Below are 7704 nucleotides of genomic sequence, written 5' to 3' on the forward strand. Positions count from 1 at the left end.
AAATACATAACAATATTTGAATTTAAATAATATTTGTAAATGCTGATGTGAATTTAATTTTCTCCAGCTTGTATGAAATGTTAAACATTATCTGACCATAGTATGTTGAGGAAAAAAATTAAGATCTTTGTTAAATACATGATATGCTGAGAAATCTAAGCTTTCCTAATTTTTCAATGAAAAAGTTCACTAAGACTTAGATTAATAAATATCTGAAATGTCTTCATCCAATATTTCACAATGTTCATTTTGACAACATTGCTTTAGTTTGTTATATGAACTCATAGTTTTCCCAATGAGATAAGGAAATTTTGTGTCTTTGTAACATTTTGTCATTAAATGTTAATATTACTGGTATACATTCACATTCCCAGTCAGTTGTGTATCAATTTTTCTTCTCGATATCATGTGATAGATATATTAACTGTATTTCAGTAAACCCTTGTTGAATATTAAACATGTATAACTTTTAAAAAAGATTAGGAGATGCGCTTATTACAAAACCTAGGAATTAATATTTAAGTACATTAAAATGATATGCTTCTATTTTCATTGGGTTCAAATTCCTTGATCTGGTTTGAAAAATCTGCATTTTTCTTGGCAATTGATTTTGTGGATAAATTTACTCACGAAATCCACTACAATTTAGTGATAAATTTTATGACAATTCTTTTTTTTTCGTCATCTTCTTGACACTGGAAATACAAATGCATAGATAAGAGTATCAACAAATTAAATGAAAATAAAAACCGCACGAAAATAATTAATTTTACAGGATTTTTACTCTGGGTTCATTTCTTTTTACTGAATATGGTTTCCTATACTGAAATTCATTATCTGTGATACACACAAAATGTATTAGCTTTTTCCTTAGCTTTTTCAACATTTGAAACAGAAAATAAAAATGGCATAGAGCAGATTTTTATTTATACATGTAATAATTTAATATCAGTGTGGTTTATAAACAAAATCAATTGAAATAGCAACAACTTATTTTCTTACTGAAAATTCCTGTCTTTAAAGAATATACTAATTTTCTTCTGGAATTTAGATTTTTTAAAATTTTTCAAATCACATCTGTTCTTTTCCAAATATTTGGAGTAAAGTCTTCTCCTTTTGAAATGTGAAACATTGAATAAATTATCCTTAGTGAAGAATATTTTCTAAATGTAAAGTGATACTATGATTTTGTTGATATTCCTTAATATCCTGATATAATGATGGTTAAACCATTTATACTATTTAAATGACGAAAGGGAAATAGTAAATTTCTATGTGTTTAATAGAGGTAGATATAGCACCATCACTGAACCACACAAAAAACTGTGACGATTATTTCATTTATTATTTTGGGCTGAAATTGATATCACATGGATTAAAATATCTCATTGCTGTGGATATTTTGCAATATTATATGTATAAGTTATTTTCATGTTTATTTCATCATCATTAGTCTAAAATCAGTTGATGTGATATTGGTTTTAGGGAGAAATCATTACTGTTCTTGGTTATCAGGACACGGATGGCAGAGATTTGTTATAGGGGAGGTGGTTGGAGATGATAGTGCTGTAAGCTACTATAGACGGGTAGTTTGTTTGAATTAATGTTGATCTCATATTCTTTATTGTATATAATATATAATCATGTTATCATTGATTAATGATTGTATGGAATTATCAATGTTCCACAACAAGAAGTCTTCAAAATTTAAAACAAAATCTGTGGCATTATTTAGCCAACCCTCATCAGAGGATGAGCTATTCAAATTGCCCTTCATCCGTCATTTTATAAACTGTTCTTGGTATCACAATCTTGAGACATACCAGATGTAGATTCCTCTTGGTCCCTTGTATTGTCCATTTTGGGACTAATCAAAAATACAATATGGCAATCAGGTGGCCATTTTTTATTTCAAGTTATAATTTGTTAGTGCTGTTTATTGAAATTATCAAATTTTTGATGTAGGTTCCCCTTGGTTACTTATCATGTATTGTGTTCTTCAGAAAACAAAATGTCTGGCCGGCAGCCATGCTAGACTTTGACAGAAAAAGAAAGAATGGAAAATGTAAAATTATGAAAGAACTGGTAATGATCAAACCATGGTGGGTGCCAAGATCCATCTGGGATTTCTTGTTTAGGACATGTGTACTTAAATCAGTTTGGCTGTTTGATATTCACTACATGACTTCGCTGTTCCAGTAGTATTTTTTAAAATCAAGGATAAAAATACTAGTTGGAATATCATTGACGATTCTGCTAATTAATTTCTAGTTACACAGCTGATACACATGTATCATTGGGTTTGGAATGTCTATCTCATGTACTTAAGGTTAAATAGAGACCTTTGGGTTTAGAGTTTTTGTCATATACATCTGTATTCTTTCCGATGGTACCTGTAGTAAGATTTCCAATTTTAATTAGTAGACTTGTCATATATTTATCATCACAAAATGATTATGACGATCAAGAAAAATTTGATGAGGAGACTATTAATTCATTGTTATAATGTATCAAATCTTGTTATCTATTGTTAAAATTTTATCATTGTTTTGTTTTAATTGAAAACAGATTTAATGACTATGAGAGGTTTATGTCTGTGTAGGAGTTTTGCTGCCATTGTCTATTAAATGCCATATATTTGTTATGTTATGTACATCATTTTAAAATGATTATGCTTATTTGAATGTAATATAGTCATGCTGTAGAAAGTGGTGACGAGGTTCAATTCAATGTTTTTTTGCTTCAAAATGTGAGATTATATTCTTGGGCACATTGACCAACTTAACCTCATTTACTTCATTGAAAAAAAAAGAAAAAAAAGCTCAGTATTTTGCATTCCTTTTCCTTTTCTTGTACAATTATTTGAAATTGTTGTAAATGATGAAAAGAATGTGAAAATATGTGTCTGGTCACTTTCAATCCGAGGATTTTATTTTCTTTTTCATTTCTTTCTGTCTTTTATTGCTCAAGGGTAACTTTTAGGATAGCTTTCAAGTTATAAAGTTTTTTCGTTCTTTGAAAATTTTTTTTTTTTTTTTTTGGACACTGCTAGTCTGAATTACAATAATAAATAGTCCTATAGTAAAACATTATGTTATGAAGGAATTTCTATAAAATATCCATTAACCATGTCCCTTATAAAACAGTATCAAACAAAACCTATAGCTATACATGTACTTTTAACTCACAATGTAGATTTTAAATGATTTTTTTATTAACTGCTTTGTTAGTATATAATGTCTTTTACCGGTTCTGATTCCGGAATGGAATTATCATGCTTTTGCATCCTTTTTACATTAGTGAACACATTTATTACACCATTCCAAACGTTTTAGTTCCATGCTTTTATATTTACCATAACTATATGCTCAATGTTGTTCAATTTTGTTGATAGTTTGTGATGTTGGAGAATTAGAGCAAATGCAGTAATGATATTGAAGGGTGAAAGAAAAAAATGGTCAAACACTAGATAAATCAATTAGTAAATATATGAAGAGGTTCAAAGAAGAAAGGCACATGTTTTATGTGAAAATCATAAAGATCAAGCCCCTCCCCCTTATATTACATAATTATATTATCAACCTCACGTATCTTGGCATGCCCATAAAATTTATATCTGTAATCTAAAGGTCATTCTTCACCCAAAATTATTTGTTTACTGGAATTGTATTTTGGTCTTCACACAAGGAAAACCATTTTCTGAAATTTCTTTTGAGATATTTAATAATACTATAGCAGAGGTCATAATTTATTTCAATGCCTCTGCTTGGAATTCCTGGGACCACTGACTTACTAGTCTTGCTTTCAACCTGTTGAGCTAAGAAGATCTGTCTGTCCTAGCTGTATATTGCAGCTAGCATTTACTAGGGTCACGTACTTTCTCTCCAAAAGAGAACTCATCCTGGAGTTTTCGGGGTTTACAACAATGCTAGTGAGATATAGGCTTAATAGTATTTCTGAGTCCCAACATGGACACCAATGTGGATGTGGTCATTACCTACTTCATTGCCTCGGCTAGGATTCAAACCTGGGACCTGAGTCATACACTTAATTCATCAAGCTACAAAGATCTCTCTGGTGTAGTGGTGTATTGCAGCTTCAGTACATACCAGAGTTACAACAGCTCTGTAGGTGTAAATACTTTAAAGGATTTTTTTTTTTTTTTTTTGCTCTTTTCATTTCTATAGTGTTTGTGGCATCAATATGCAAGTGGAATTTAACTGAGGAATGACAGCCAAGTCAGATCTGTGGAGACATTTTCCTTATTGTGCAATCCAGATCCTGTGTCCCTGCAGCACTTGTATTTTTAGACTGCAACTTTTCAAATGGGAACAAATGAATATTTGTACAAAAATCTTTTTTTTTGAAAACAATGATATTTGCCTTCTTTATTAGCCAAACAATTTGAGTAACCTTTTATAAAGTCAATAATAAATTTCGAAAGTTTTTTTCTCTAACTACAGGTAAGACTTAAACTCAAATGGCATTCTTGGTACAGATAAAGATATTATTTAGAAGTATGCAAATGTCATACGTTCTGTGATAATGCGATATGTAAAAGTTCATGTTTATGATGTGAGCCAAAATCATGTCTCATAATTAAAATTGTGTTATGGTTGTTGAACAAATTAAAATGTCCATACTCTTATTTGTTCAAATTACGATTAAAAATAAAATACAGAATTTCAGCTGACTTTGTCTTTAGTTAATTTATACACTTCGCTCTAAGGTAGGGACAATCAATTTCAGCTGACTTTGTCTTTAGTTAATTTATACACTTGGCTAGGACAGGTAGGGACAATCAATTTCAGCTGACTTTGTCTTTAGTTAATTTATACACTTGGCTAGGACAGGTAGGGACAATCAATTTCAGCTGACTTTGTGTTTAGTTAATTTATACACTTGGCTAGGACAGGTAGGGACAATCAATTTCAGCTGACTTTGTCTTTAGTTAATTTATACACTTGGCTATAAGGTAAGGACAATCAATTTCAGCTGACTTTGTCTTTAGTTAATTTATACACTTCGCTCTAAGGTAGGGACAATCAATTTCAGCTGACTTTGTCTTTAGTTAATTTATACACTTGGCTAGGACAGGTAGGGACAATCAATTTCAGCTGACTTTGTGTTTAGTTAATTTATACACTTGGCTAGGACAGGTAGGGACAATCAATTTCAGCTGACTTTGTGTTTAGTTAATTTATACACTTGGCTAGGACAGGTAGGGACAATCAATTTCAGCTGACTTTGTCTTTAGTTAATTTATACACTTGGCTAGGACAGGTAGGGACAATCAATTTCAGCTGACTTTGTGTTTAGTTAATTTATACACTTGGCTATAAGGTAGGGACAATCAATTTCAGCTGACTTTGTCTTTAGTTAATTTATACACTTGGCTAGGACAGGTAGGGACAATCAATTTCAGCTGACTTTGTGTTTAGTTAATTTATACACTTGGCTATAAGGTAGGGACAATCAATTTCAGCTGACTTTGTCTTTAGTTAATTTATACACTTGGCTAGGACAGGTAGGGACAATCAATTTCAGCTGACTTTGTCTTTAATTAATTTATACACTTCGCTATAAGGTAGGGACAATCAATTTCAGCTGACTTTGTCTTTAGTTAATTTATACACTTGGCTAGGACAGGTAGGGACAATCAATTTCAGCTGACTTTGTCTTTAGTTAATTTATACACTTCGCTCTAAGGTAGGGACAATCAATTTCAGCTGACTTTGTCTTTAGTTAATTTATACACTTCGCTCTAAGGTAGGGACAATCAATTTCAGCTGACTTTGTCTTTAGTTAATTTATACACTTGGCTAGGACAGGTAGGGACAATCAATTTCAGCTGACTTTGTCTTTAATTAATTTATACACTTCGCTATAAGGTAGGGACAATCAATTTCAGCTGACTTTGTCTTTAGTTAATTTATACACTTGGCTAGGACAGGTAGGGACAATCAATTTCAGCTGACTTTGTCTTTAGTTAATTTATACACTTCGCTCTAAGGTAGGGACAATCAATTTCAGCTGACTTTGTCTTTAGTTAATTTATACACTTGGCTATAAGGTAAGGACAATCAATTTCAGCTGACTTTGTCTTTAATTAATTTATACACTTCGCTATAAGGTAGGGACAATCAATTTCAGCTGACTTTGTCTTTAGTTAATTTATACACTTGGCTAGGACAGGTAGGGACAATCAATTTCAGCTGACTTTGTCTTTAGTTAATTTATACACTTCGCTCTAAGGTAGGGACAATCAATTTCAGCTGACTTTGTCTTTAGTTAATTTATACACTTGGCTATAAGGTAGGGACAATCAATTTCAGCTGACTTTGTCTTTAGTTAATTTATACACTTGGCTATAAGGTAAGGACAATCAATTTCAGCTGACTTTGTCTTTAATTAATTTATACACTTCGCTATAAGGTAGGGACAATCAATTTCAGCTGACTTTGTCTTTAGTTAATTTATACACTTCGCTATAAGGTAGGGACAATCAATTTCAGCTGACTTTGTCTTTAGTTAATTTATACACTTGGCTATAAGGTAGGGACAATCAATTTCAGCTGACTTTGTCTTTAGTTAATTTATACACTTGGCTATAAGGTAAGGACAATCAATTTCAGCTGACTTTGTCTTTAATTAATTTATACACTTCGCTATAAGGTAGGGACAATCAATTTCAGCTGACTTTGTGTTTAGTTAATTTATACACTTGGCTAGGACAGGTAGGGACAATCAATTTCAGCTGACTTTGTGTTTAGTTAATTTATACACTTGGCTAGGACAGGTAGGGACAATCAATTTCAGCTGACTTTGTCTTTAGTTAATTTATACACTTGGCTAGGACAGGTAGGGACAATCAATTTCAGCTGACTTTGTCTTTAGTTAATTTATACACTTGGCTAGGACAGGTAGGGACAATCAATTTCAGCTGACTTTGTCTTTAGTTAATTTATACACTTCGCTATAAGGTAGGGACAATCAATTTCAGCTGACTTTGTCTTTAGTTAATTTATACACTTGGCTATAAGGTAGGGGCAATCAATTTCAGCTGACTTTGTCTTTAGTTAATTTATACACTTGGCTATAAGGTAAGGACAATCAATTTCAGCTGACTTTGTCTTTAGTTAATTTATACACTTCGTTATAAGGTAGGGACAATCAATTTCAGCATAAAAGATAGAACTGATTTCCTTTCACCCTTTTGTTCTAACTTGCATATGTGTCGAGGCAATTATATAATGTAACAAAGTATTTCCATCAATTTTCCTTAACAACTTTTCTCTCCAGCATATTTACAAATGCCACCACGGAGTGGAATCTCTCTTTTCTTGTGGTTGTATGTCTTTTATTCTAACCAACCTCGTGAGAATTTACTTTTTCATTTTTCATTTTTTTTACTTTGGTTTACGAGCACAGGCACATATGCAAGTTAGTAGAAAGTGTTCCATCAATTTATAACTATGGTGTTGGTATAAACTATATAAAACATTGCCTGAATGCTGATCCTTGGAGATTCTGACTCTCTTTTGTGATCATGTTAAAAATTAAATTGCGGACTGATCAAGGAATGTCATATATTACTCAAAAATCTTGAAACCAAGTCTCTGTGCCAAAGAATACAGATAGAGAAGATAGACTTTTGTGTACATGTGCAAGGCAAGCCCTGTTCAATAATGTCTTCAGGCACAT

Source organism: Ylistrum balloti, unplaced genomic scaffold, assembly GCF_031769215.1.
Source record: "Ylistrum balloti isolate Yb309-2 unplaced genomic scaffold, AGI_CSIRO_Ybal_v1 Utg369938, whole genome shotgun sequence".
Classification (NCBI taxonomy): domain Eukaryota; kingdom Metazoa; phylum Mollusca; class Bivalvia; order Pectinida; family Pectinidae; genus Ylistrum; species Ylistrum balloti.